General features: G+C 45.4%; 1 protein-coding gene across 1 annotated transcript in view; it reads right to left on the minus strand.

Annotated features, from left to right (window-relative positions):
• Positions 1-8,038, minus strand: part of LOC149366875 (uncharacterized) — a 33,240-nt gene extending 25,202 nt beyond the window's left edge. Inside the window, exon 1 of the mRNA XM_089552813.1 lies at positions 7,930-8,038. The gene's annotated coding sequence lies outside the window, so the exon portion shown is untranslated. The remainder of the gene's footprint in view (positions 1-7,929) is intronic.
• Positions 8,039-13,964: the final 5,926 nt, after the last annotated feature.

Here is a 13,964-nt window from a genome sequence, read left to right on the forward strand (position 1 = left end):
TGAGGTCATTTATTATATACCAGGTGTTTCTTTAGAAGGTCCAAAACTTAATGGTAACTAACCTTGTATTAATTTTATCCCTCGGGCTATATTGGGGGAAATGGCAGACACCAGTAATAGGCAGAAGGCTTCCATTAGCTCACTAAACAGCATATCTTAATTAAATTTTTATTTTCATATTATGTTGTATTTGCAGATTTGGAGCACCTCCTGCAAATACTATAGCCAAGCAAAAAAGATCTCTTTAAAAACTTTCACCCTGACAGGCAACTTCACGCGCTAACACAGCGCCAGCGGGCGCGTCCGACGTAGATCGCTCAAAAAAAAAAAAGTGTACGCTTTGGGGCCGGACTGCAAGCGCCATGACTGCGCACATTGGGCGCTGACGAGGCGGCTATCAGCCAGGCCCCAGGCGAAACCAAATAGAAAACGAACCGCCGCGCGCCCGTATACCAGAAACATCTGCAAAGACTTTTGTCGGCGCTCCGAGCACGAAGAAAAATGTGCCGCGTATTACTCCCTATGTTCTCGCCACTGAGGGCTACGCATGAATCCTAGAATATGTGAGCTCCAACATAATTGAGTAAAGAGGCTGCATATAACGTCTTTTCACGTGCTCGCTTACCAAACGAAGTTCTCTGCTCACGCGCGGTGCGCAGTCTCCGGTTGTGAGGCGCACTTTGCGTCGCTCCACCTCTTGCAGTATTACAGTAGCAGTTTAAGATTTTTATTCAGCCAAACAATTTAGGGCCGAGCTCTGATATGAGTAATGCTGTACGAGATGCATGATGCATGCCTGCGAGCATAAATGCTAAGCACTTATTTTGTAAGCTGCAGTTCGCTGCCGTCCTGACGCTCTCATTCCAGCGCCGTTCATCTCACTACTACCGAAAGTCTTGCATCCACGAAATTACGCGTCATACACAGAACGCCGGTTCGCGCAGTCAAATTCTCATAGAATTAATACACAAATTCTTACCTCGAGCTTCCTCCTTTTCGCGAAAGCTGGCCTCGGTGGCGGTGACGAGCTCCTGTGCGCGAAGACAGACTGTATTGCGCCGGGTTTCAGTCGAGCTGACTTTGTTGACAGGCCCAATGAACGCATTATCGACAGGCTCTGGTTATAGTCTTCATCACGAAAGTGGTCAGAGCATAGCACTGCAGTCTTTGAGGGCTTGAAATCCCTTCGCTTCACAGCAGCGACCCACCTCGCGGAAAGCTTCTTATTTTGCAGGAAATAATGAAAGACCACATCGTCGCGGCCGCTGGTGTTAGTGCAGCCGAAGGCTGCGCAGAACGCCGGCATGATGGTCCACAGCTTCACTCGATGCTGCACGCGTTTCTGAACGTCACCACAAACATAAAAACGCACAAATACAGGAACACACGGCAGATCGAAGCAGCTTACAATGGCACGCACGCAGAAACAAGCACGGTCGCGGAGGCTGCGAGGCGACGGAACACCAATGTTTACGTCACCACCCCACGGTTTCCGGTTTCGGCTCGCATCGTCAGTGTCATCAGCAGCGCTCGGCGGACAGCGGAGGGCGGAGCTACCGCACAATTTTAAACGGCGATTACGTCGCTCCTAAGTGATTAATCTGCAAAAAAATTTCACCCACATGATTTTTAGGGTTCCCACATCCATACGTGAGCATCTTAATGAATTCGAAAATCTCTTCAGCTTCCCTTTAAAGGCTTCCGCCTTAAAAATCAAAAACACGCAAGCACATAAACGCATGCAGGGCATGTAATGCGAAGGCAAGATAACCGCTGGTCCTTAAGGGTAACGGAGTGGATTCCAAGCGAAGGCAAGCGTAGCACAGGGAGTGCCAGAAAGTTAGATGGGCGGATGAGATTGAGAAGTTTGCGGGGATACGATGACCAAAACCGGCAAAGGACAGGGTTATTTGGAGAGGCATGGGAGAGGCCTTTGCCCTTCAGTGGATGTAGTCAAGCTGATGATGATGATATAAAGGGGCGCACAATGAGCCACACCTTACAAACAAGGACACGTTAGTTGCAGAAACGGCAGTAGTGTGGAATTCCCAAGAAGAAATTCATTCTCCTAACATCCTCCAGCTCCCGTTCTATAACATTATGTATATAGGGAATCACCTAGAGTGTGGATGCAGACTTCGCAGCACCCGCAGAAGCTGCCTTCGTTGCTCAGGTACCCTGGACAGTTCTCGGCGGACACCGTCGGACACGTGGTGTTCGCGCAGAAGTTTGGCGGGCAAACGAAGCCATGCGCCATCTTGAACAGAAACACCGTCGCCCACAGCTTCAGCATCCTTTCCATGAGGTTGCACTCGGAGTCAGGCACGCCACACTGCGTAGCGTGGAGTCTGAAATTTCACTCGAAAGCACGCAACCGATGCAATCTTAATGCCTTTGTTGTACATTGGGTCAAGGGACACATGAACAAGACTGCAATTGTAGTGATTAAATTTTAGATAACTGGGACGACCCGCATTAGAGCAATGCAAAAGCAAAACGTCCACATACTATACCGACATCCGTAGCTGCTCTGACGTCCGTGTACTATATCGACATCCGTGGCTATTCTGACGTCTAAGAGTACTTTCACGTGTTTTTCGTGTTTAACTAATTACACTTCACCAACCAAATTTTTCCCACGGCAACATTTTATCACACACTATCTATCACAGTCACACTTTCACATATTTGTCTTTAGAGAATGACGTAATCGTGTGGACAAGTTTGCGGACACTTTTTTGCTGACGCGACAGAGCCGTATAATACTCTCGCATTAAAAACTGGAGGGTACACTGAAGGGAACACGTCTGGCCAAATTTCTTTCCCTAACGCCTATTGGCGATGGAGTACTATTACTTAACTTTCATTTCTGCTGCACGCTTCTGTCTTTGTACCCAACAAGTTATTTTTGTCAGTTTCATTTCCATAAGTCGCTCCTTGTAATGTAATGCGAAGCCTAATGTAGTGTAAAGGCAAGCAGCGCCAGCAGTGGCAAGGCATGTGAACGACTGGTTTTTCAGCAGCTGTCTTCCTGTTCCGCCGTGCTTTGTAGTTCCGTAAGGTACAAACCTGAGTAACGCAGAAATTTGGGCTTGGTTTATATTTCTGAGTTGTAGCGCATCCAAAGACAAGGGGTGGCGTGGTGAACAAGGTTGTCATACAGCGCTGCGTGTGTGCGCACACACCGTTCCGTGTGTCCATCTCTCCCCGTCTTTCGTCTTTTGATGCGCTACAGCTCAAAAATACAAAACTTTTCTTTTATCTACCATTCAGGAATTTCCCCATTACGTTCTTTCCCTCTTTTCTACGAATAACAAGCGTGCTATCAGAAAAATCAGTTCAGCATTAGCTGAACTGTGTTAAATTACTCGACTGTGTTAAAACTGGTTCATTATTGAGATTAGAAAAATTTCTGGTGCGTTCGGCAGATTAATAACTTTCCAAAATAATCTGGCATTAGTAATTAACATATCAGGTAATGTATTAGTAAGAAACTTTCGTTTATCCATTGCAGCACCAGACACATCAGCACAATTAGCAAAGCTGTGTAAAGACTAGTAAACTGATTGCATGATGTCTTGGTTTGACGATATAAATATTTTATTTTTGTTTATTTTTTGCGGTTGGATAGGCGTCCAATATAAGAGTTCTTTCATGGTGCTTTTGGATTGTACGAGATTTCTTGGTTTCCTAATGACCGGCTAATAAGCTCGTGAACCTTACAATTGAATGACTTCCTGTTAGTGCATCCCATCGTTGCTCAAAACATACTGAAAACACTGTTAGAAAGTCGCTAAACTCGCTGTTCAATTGTTTGAAATCCGCACGATGATAGTTCGGAAAAGTTTATATCTTCGTAATTGTTTTCCGCGTGGGTATAGTGAAGAAAAAGCTTAGTACAAGATGATCCCTTAGCCCAAGCTAGTATGTTACATCGGAATGTATTTCGTGGTTCGTGCAGAGATTAGGTCTAGAATGTTCGCTGAAGTGTCTGTGATTCTTGTAAGTCAAGTAAATACCTGCGTAGGGTTACAACACAAATAAAGATCCATCAATGCTTCGCAGGCGCAAGATGTAAAGAGCAATTATAGGGGCTAGTTGGTGTTTCATGATCGACGCTTCGTCTGTCGTCCTTATGGTGTGTCTTGTTTGTTTAAGTACAGCAAGCTTTCCACACGAGGAAGATGTAGACTTAGCACAGCGGGTAAAGACCAGCCAACATACAGACGATGATGGGTAATATGACGTAACGTTGTTAATGGCATCATGAAGCTCAGAAACGAGAGTAGATTGTTTATTAATAGCGCGATAACAAGTATTTAAAATTCCTTGGTGGTGGGCTAAGGTTAAGAACACCCATACGATTTCCAAGTCGGACGCTATCCGTTTGCAAGGCGTTTCTAGATTAAGCCTGCCTCGCCCTGAAGACGCTGCAGACGCTGCTTTGAGACTATCCGTTGCCTACCATGAGAAGTCGCATCCTCTTACCGGTAAAGTATAAAAGGAATAATCCCTACTAATATCAAAGTGCACTTGGTTTCCACAACGCGAGGACCTCCAAAGTGTAACAGTTGGCTCCACCTAATAGCAGCGATGTGTCGGGGAATATAAGTACAAGAGACTGAAGGCCCCGCTCTAGCATAGCCCGCTCTAGCACTGCACGCAGGTGCCCAAGGCCACACAATCAATCAGTCTCAGAGCGCGGAAAGAGACCAGAGAGTGTCTTTAGGAGAAGCGCCAATTGGAAGGGCGCGGCGAGCACTTCAGTATATCGAATGGCCGACTAAATTATAGTTTCGTATATAGCGCGACTTTCCTCTACTTGTACAAAGGATTTCTGAGTGGATAATCTGTGTGTTCGATATAGCCAATAATTCGAAATATCCGTGTTCGATACATCCGGGCTCGACGATATTCAATTTCGAATTCGCTGGTGCTAACCATAGCCTCAGTTCCATTGACAAAGTAAATATATAGATGCTGCTAACGTTCCACCTCAGAAATTCGAGCAGCCGTGCTAACGCGATATCCTGCTGACGGGATAAGCTGTGAGGAAAGCATCTGCAGCCGACTGAGCAGCCGGATCATGTGCGTGGGTTGAGTAAGCAGAAAGTGGAACCTGTCTCGGTTCCCATTTTTGCAGACTACGGGACTCTAGGTTCCACCATTTTCAATATTTTTGTGATGATGACGATTTTATTTTACTTTGTGCATAGGCAGCTTGGTCAAAGAACGTCGTGGGTCACTTTTATGGCCTGCAAGGTGTGGGACAAAAACACATCCTTTGCCAGCATTTCAAAGCACAGAAGCCGAGCAGCCCTTACAAAAATTTCTATAGACTGTCCATAGATATCTGCCTATAAAGTATATAGACTCTAAGACAAATCCTAGAGAACAGCCTACTGGCAAACCCAATTCTATAGATTTTTGGCCATATACTTTCAGTAGACTTTTGTCTATAGACTATGAATATACAACAAGAAATATATATAGGAGGGCAAAAAAGTCTATAAAAAGTCTATAGACTGTCTGTAGACCATTTCTATAAGGGAGTAGTCCTGAGGGAAGCCTGCACCAATGAAAAACCGGTGGGTACCTGGCGACACTGGGGATCCAACGCCGGACGCCATGCCTATGAGACCGATACTGAAACCACTATCATCATTACGGTCATTTTCACTTGTTTACGAGCGCACTGTGTCGTACTAGAAAAAAAAAATCAAACAGACAGAGTATCTGTTCTGGTTGTCATCACAGGGGGCGCCGCTTGGAATATTTCACACGTTGAAACAGTTAACTGGCGCTGACTACCAGTTTGGTAAAGCTGAACGCAATCTTCCCGAAAATGAGCTTTTCCTGACGCGAGAATAAAACGACACGCGCAAAAGCGAGCGGGATGAAATTTAGCTCTTTTTAGCGCAATCGCTTGCACAGCTTGATTAAAAAGTGGAAGCGACATTGCTTTTCGTTTCTTTGCGAGGTTATAACATCCTGCGAAGCCAGCTCTAACGTATTGTGTGGTTTGGTTTGGTTTATGGGGTTTAACGTCCCAAAGCGACACAGGCGATGAGGGGCGCCGTAGTGAAGGGCTCCGGATATTTCGACTTAACCACAGGTGGTCGAAATTTCCGGAGCCCTTCACTACGGCGTCTCTCATAGCCTTTAACCCCAGGTGGTCGAAATTTCCGGAGCCCTTCACTACGGCGTCTCTCATAGCCTTTAACCCCAGGTGGTCGAAATTTCCGGAGCCCTTCACTACGGCGTCTCTCATAGCCTGAGTCGCTTTGGGACGTTAAACCCCATAAACCAAACCAAACCACACTACGTTAGAGCTGGCTTCGTAGGATCTAGCCGTGGGGCAGAGGTGAAAGTGGCAGGTCAGCGCGGCCAGCAAGCCAATAAGTAGTCCATTACTCACGGCCGTCGAATACTGCGGCGCTCCCTGTAAGAAATCCTGTACCAATGGGCTCGTTTCTGGACCTCTCAGCGCGACTCGTATTGCGTAAGGAAAGCTCCAAATTTCTGGAGGCTACGCAACCTTGTCTCCTTCTTCTTTCAAACCATTGAACTGGGCAAGAAGCCACAGACAAAACAATAAAGCGTGATATGCCGGATGGATATATTTGTTTTGTTGTTGTTTTTTTTGCCTGATTGTACTGTGCGGCGATCGCGCAGTTAAACCAGTAAACACAGTGGAAGTACTCCGCTTGTGTGTCGTCCATGCTAAGTATGAACCGATTTATTTATTTATTTATTTATTTATCTACTTATTTATTCATTTATTTCCTTTCTACAGAAAGACCCATCCGAAGCAAAAGGCTGACAAAAAACTCGACGCGGCGTCGGCACCCTGATGCAGTTTGACGGAGCAGACAAATAACGTGATTACACCAAAAACTTGTACATCCCGACGTAATTAGTACATACATATGTAGAAATATTGTACACACACAAGCGCTACAGGAACACAGAAACTATGCAACGAGGATCAAATTAACATTATAATTACCATTATATACAAAATCAAGATCGCTTGCATGCATGCAATAAAGCTGCTAAGATGGGTGATCAGTGTCCTACCGTCGCTCACGAAAAAATTCAACCGACCGGTGAAGATTGACAAAAAAAATTAAGACTAATATGAAAAACGCTTCAGGTTTTAGAGTAAAGAAAATTCAATATAGCTGACAATTAGGTATTGTTGACAATACCTAGCTGTCAACAATACCTAATTGTCGACGCAGTTACCACGGTACAAGCAACAAACACTATAATTTTCTTTTTATTTTAGGGTACGACAAAATGCAAGCGCTCGTGGTGTATCGTTCCTCTTCCCTTTTGATGTTTTGCGCACCATCTAAGATAGCTCCATCCCAATCGCCCAGTTTTCCACCTTGCTGCCCCAATTGTATCATCGTTTTCGCTGTGGTCGAATGTACATAATAACTATAACATTGAAGCGCCTAACTTCCAGTTAAGTTTGAAAGTACACCTACCAAGCACGCTTCTTGAGACGGATTTTCACAGCACTTTCAAAACGCACATTGCATTCATAAGGTTCCAAACTGCTTCATGAAACCATGTCTGCTTATAAGCTTCATACTTCATACTTCGAAGGGTCACAGCTTCTCTGAGCCTAGGGCATCCCCACATGCTTCGCAAACCAAGACGGAAAAGTACATGATGTCGGAAATAAATACCGCCAAAGTAGAGTACGTTACTAATGGCATGAAACCATGTCTGCTTATAAGCTTCAAACTTCACACTTGCAAGGGTCGCAGCTTCTCTGAGCCTAGGGCATCCCCACATGCTTCGCAAACCAAGACGGGAAAGTACATGATGTCGGAACGCCCAAATTCTTCGTCCCTCCTTTTCTCAAACGTCATACAGTGGAGGTTACGCAGGACCAGGCCAGGAATTCCAACGTACCTGTTTACAACGCTCAGCGGACGTGACGCCATGCCGGTGGCCAGCTAGGGCTTCGTCGTCGCGGGCTGATTTCCCCGACGAGCGAAGCCGAGAGGGGCCGTCAACCAACTTCACTCGCCCGAGTACAACGCGCAACGGACGAGACCGCAGCTGCGTGACGAGCGACCAGCTGCGGCTCAGCTGAGAGCGGCTTTCTGTGCGCTTTATTTTTGTTTTCACTGTCAGCGTCAACATCAAATGAACGCGGAAGGCATAAAGAAAAAAACATTCGTCAGCTCTCTATCTCTCGCTCGCTGTCACTCTCTCTCTCTCTTTCTTACCTCTGTGTCGTAGGCGCTAAGCATCTATCGATTACAAGGCACCCTTATAAAAAATTTTCTATAGACAGTCTATAGACTTCTGATAGACTCTATTGCCTTCCTATAAATATTTACTTCTTTCTATTTAGATTCTTAGAGTGTCTATAGACGAAATTCCACAAAAACTGTATGGCCATAAATCTATAGATTGTTTATAAACTGCCTATAACATTTGTATTGCCTATAGACTGTTCTCTAAGATTTTTCTATGGAGAGTCTGTAGACTGCATAGACAGAACTCTATGGACAGTCCAGATACTGCCTAAAAAAATTTTCTACGGGCACAAAGCGGACTTCGTCCTTGGCGATAAATTTCGGAAAAGAGAGTCACATTGTCCCGATTTTTTCCTTAAATAAAAATTTAAACTATTAACACCACGCACCATACCAAGGGTTGACCGTAAATCCTCCTCAGAGACGTATTAGGGCTGGGGTCGATGCAATATCACAGAAATTTTCAAAACCCTTCTAAATTGAGCAGAGCGTACATCAGGTTCAAAACTCGCCAGGACAGCATGACTGCTTGTAATCTACATACTTCATTAACTGAGTCTTTAAAGAACGCTGATGAAGAAAAAAGTAGGGAATGCGACATTTTTGGCGCATACTCTAATCCTGATAATGAACTGCTAATCTTGATCATAAATTGCCGTCTGAATACAACGTCCCACTATGAGACTGAATTCCAGGAATGGTGTCCTTTATTTTCAGGCAGTAACGGGATACGACAGTCCAAGTAACTCCGCACTTTAAGGTAGGTAGTAATAAGCTTTTATTCATATTAAGTGCATGGAATTTCAAAGAAAACGTTCTTGCACGCTTCAGGCTGCTTATTTACTATTTTGAAAGGAATAGTCCGTCCGTAGCTTATAACTGAAAATTTCCGGCAAAACGCTCCAAACAAGCTGCCAAACAAAGATATATAGCCACGATGCTGCTTCTTTGCTCATCCGTGCCCGCGCGCTGCTCACCAACTTTCCCTAGCTTCCACTTTATACCTGATATGTAACCAGGGAGCGAGTTTCATTCGCTAACCACAACAGGAGATACGGATGTTTCGTTACCAAATATTACTGAAGGCAGGCTTCTGTGTGAGCCGCTTCGTGAATGGATATCTGCAAACCCAAGTCCTGTGGTCGCATATGAGTCCACGTCTGCACACCGCTTTTCTGGGTATGCCTCGCAAAGCAGAAAATAAGCATGATTGTCCCAAGCCTGCAAATGAGAAAAAAGCCTCCTAAGTAAACTATGCCGTGCACCATAAATTTCTTATAACCGCAGAATAAACAATCACCAGCCTCTAGTTTCAAATTTCTCAGAACACTGCGAGCATTCGCTTCATAAGATGTAGAGGTGGTGGTGGCGGTGTGACACTTTTATTAGAACATCCTTTCTGTTATGCGTTCAATAGGTCCTGGCCCTTATAAAAATGGTCTATAGATAGTCTATAGGCCTCTTATTTATTTATTTTTTTATTTATTACAGTACCCACAGCGCCGTGAGGCATTACAGTGCCCTATTGACTTCCTATAGGTATTACTTTTCATCTATTCAGAGTTCATAGACTGTCTGTAGACAAAAGTCTACTAAAAGTGTATGGCCATACATCTATAGATTGTCTATAGACTGTATATGGTATTTGTATTGCCTATAGACTGTTGTCTATAGAGAGTCTATAGATGTTATAGACAGAAGTCTATAGACACTATCTAAAACTTTTTTGTAAGGGGGGCCAAGGCAATGCGCCCTCGTAGACGAGCCGTATTCCAAAGGTTGTCCATTTTCCTTTGTCCATTCTGCGTCTGTTTGGTTCGCAGTCCTTGTTCACTCAAGCGTCGGTAGGAAGCTACGCGACCATGGTTGGCGACCAGACCTCACCATGGACTGCCACCATGGTGCATCGCAGACCTTTGTCAACAGCAGCGACTGGACGTGACCACTGTAGTTGGCTGTGTATCGCAGCGATGACAATCAATATGCAGCGAATGATGCGGTCCAGTCACCAACAATCTAATGACCGTGCCGCTTTCCACAGGCGCTTGAAAGTCGCGGCTATATCTGGGTGACCAATGACAGAGGAGCAAATGGACGTGTAATGATCAATTTGAACAGGACAGCTGTGGAATACGGCCCCAGAAAACCCAAGAAGCTTCCTAGCGCAAGCATTGTACACGCACACGAACATGAATTTAGAGCACAGACGGGCCCACTTCACTTCATTTTCTACATTGTTACAAATTCCAACTTGGGGGTTCCCTCGATAACATCAAAATTATTTTCAAAATTATTTTTTCCCAGTTTTTTCATCATACTTTAGTGTTTATAACATAATTAGTAAAATCCTTCCCACGTTCCTCAGCCATCTCTCCTGTGTCGTCAGACCTAATTGAGCACAATTATTCCAACTCTTGTTTTGGTCAGCTTAAACCGTGGCCAATCCCCCACTGTAAGTGGGCGCCATTTCAACTGAAGCCAACAACAACACTCGGAGTTGGCGAGTCAACCGGGCGCTGTCGCCGCTGCTCCGTCGGCCACAACGTTGACGCAAGTTAATGAATGTAGTCGCGGTCTCGTTCTTGACCACATCCAGAAACTCAAAAAAGGCTATCTTAAACACCAGCGCCGGACCTCACTGAGGCAACTGGTATGCGTTTTCGGACACGTTTAACGTTAAAACATTAAGAAATATCGTCACAAGCATAAACACTACACTGAACCCACTTTTGCCCGCACGAATGCCTATAAATATTCCTTTTTTCCGAATACTATTAATGATTGGAACGCACTGCCTCATGATTCGCCTTTGCTTGCCTCCTCTGAGTAATTTGATGGGGATAGTGATGTGATGGGGACATCTTATTGTTGTGTAAAATGCGATTTTTTTCTTTTCAGACAAGAAGGTCTTGACTCACTTTCTATGTGTGTATGTTCTCGTGACTATGCTGCTAGTGTATTGGTGCTTTTCATGCATTTATTCTTTGTACAATTCATTCGCTCCGGTATTTCCTTTCCCTGTACAGAGGAAGGCGAAATCTGCTTCTCGTTCACCCAGTTCGGCCTGGCTCTCTGGGGCCAGTGTAAGAGCGGCCTCAAGTGCAACAAAACCATATCTCGATGCGACAAAAAGCCCATCATACCGTTCCGGTGACCACTCACGCTGAAGTGACGCAAAGCGAAATGCAAGGCAGTTGGACGTTGCCCATAAAGTCGCACAGTGTTCGGAGCAATACATTTCATATTTACTTCGGTGATCTCTGACTTATGTCTTTCTTTTGTCCGGGGCCGTAAACAAAACCCGACCCGCCTATGGACCAGACTATGATACTGTCACACAGGTATGACACAGGTGGAGGAGGTAAACTTTATTAAAGAAGAGGTCTTAGGCGCGGATTGGGGTGATGTTCCCCTCCCGCGGTGGGCTCCTCTTCTAGGCCGGACGCCAGGTAGCCGACCGACGATGTCGTTCGGCGACCTCTTCGGCTCGCTCTGTGACTCGAAGTTGAACCTCCGGGTCCGAGCTGAGCAGCGCGGCCTCCCACTGAGATTGGGTAGAGATCTGCAGACTGTGCGACGGCTTGTCTTGAGTACATGAGTATAGGATGTGCGGTGTGTCTGCCTTTTGGTGCTCACAGAGAGAACAGACGGGGCTGTACTGCTCCGGGAACCATACGGAGTACATGTACGGATTAAAGAAAGTGTCTGTTTGGAGCTGCCGCCAACTGACTTGTGTTTTACTCAGGGATTTATGTGGTTCTGGGAAGATCTGTTTTTCTTTCTTGAAGTGGGTAGTAATTTCTTTGTAGGTTGTTATTCGCTCCTTGGCCGACCTGAGCTCGGGGTAGCTCACCTCCCGGTTAACCACGAATCCTCGGGCAAATTGGTGCGCCGCCTCATTTCCAGGATGGTCCGAATGGGTGGGGACCCAGATCAATGTTATCTGGCGGGTATTGGAGATTTTTTGTAAGATTTTGATGGCTGCTGAATGGGCCCTTCCCTTTGCAAAATTTCGAATTGCTGTTTTGGAGTCACTTATGATGTATTTGGAAGTGGTGGAGGTTATGGCTAAAGCTATGGCAGCTTCTTCGGCCTCCTCCGGAAATTTTGTTTTATCTATTGTCGCCGATGCAAGGGGAGAACCTCGATGATCGACAACTGCAAGAGAAAAGGCGTCTCTGTCCGCATGTTCTGCCACATCCACGTGCGCCGTGTCTTTCTCAACTGAAAATCTTTCGTGAAATTTTTGTGCCCTAGCCTTTCTTCTGTCCGTATCGTAGTGTGGATGCATGTTTTTAGGCAGAAGAGGGACTGTTAAGTGTTCGTGTACGTGTCCTGGAATTGGCAAGGTGTGTGTGGACCGCTTCGCGCGCATTCTTTAAGCCCAAAGCCAGGCATCAGGCGCCACCTTCCGCCGGACTACCAAAGTACTATGGAGCGCCCTTGCACCATGCACTAAGCAAGCTTTGTAATCTCTGGAAGTGCTGAAACATGTCCTTGTCAACCTTCTGGAAGTCGAAGAAGCCACCTGGACACCACTGCATTGCCTACGCTTGCATTCGCAGCCAGAATAAAAGAAGCAGCTGGGTTGTGGAGCGCTGTGTGCGTTGATCGTGACGTGTTCGTCGAGAGCTCTGCCGCTGGGGAGTGTTCCGCCTGCATCGTCCTGCGTCAAATACGGATTGCTTCGGCGCATAGAACGAAACACGAGGCAAGTAACGTGCTTGAAACTCTCGACCTAACTGCTTGGCCATCAGAATACGTTTAGCATGAAATGACAGTGTTATGGGAACATGCAGGTATGCTCGGAGCATCCGGAACAGGGGAAGCCTGCTTCCTTGCAACGTCTCTACAAAGCCTCTACAACACACACATTGCCTCGTAGGGGCCGACGTTTCGAAGCACATAAACCGCGAATGCTGCTTATTTATTTATTTATTTATTTATTTATTTTTTTATTTATTTATTTACAATATCCACCACCTCCGAAGCATTGCAGAACGGAGTGGGGTTGAAATGGCGTGACATTATATGCAAAGAAAATCAACACGCGCAGGTGACATCTGCTACAGCACTGAACATTTGTGAGGCATCAATGCCACTAGGCCGCGCACCCTACATCGTCCCTCCAGCCCGTATATCTCATCGCACTCGTCATCCTTTTCAAGTTTCCAGACCTCGTGCCCGTACTACCTACCACCTTTGCCGCATTTTTTTCCCGTACTGCAGCAGACTGGAACGACCTACCCAACGACATCGTAGCCATCACGTGCTCATCCAAATTTGCCGATGATGTTAGTAGTCATGTTTCTTTGTGTTAACACTTGCTCACCAAAATATATGCACCCACCCCTTATGTAATACCACTCGTGGGTCTTTAAGGTAATAAAATGATATGAAATGAAGAGTAGCGAGTTGTATGCAGAAGAGTTTAGGTAAAACAGTATTTATAACCAAACTGCAACAGCGTCAGAATAAACGATAATATTAGCAACAAACACCTAACAATGAAAAAAATGCAGATACCAAAACAGACAGTTCAAATTGGTTCTTTCAGAAGTACGAAAGCATAAGGGGACATAAGAACGTCGTGTTGTCAAAAAGCCACATTTACACGTGGAATACAAATGGGGCTATCTTTTATTCAGGCAGATATCTTTTATTTCAGCTCCTGGAGAAGTG

The sequence above is a fragment of the Amblyomma mixtum genome, chromosome 1, assembly GCF_055824585.1.
Source record: "Amblyomma mixtum isolate Tamu chromosome 1, ASM5582458v1, whole genome shotgun sequence".
Taxonomy (NCBI): Eukaryota; Metazoa; Arthropoda; class Arachnida; order Ixodida; family Ixodidae; genus Amblyomma; species Amblyomma mixtum.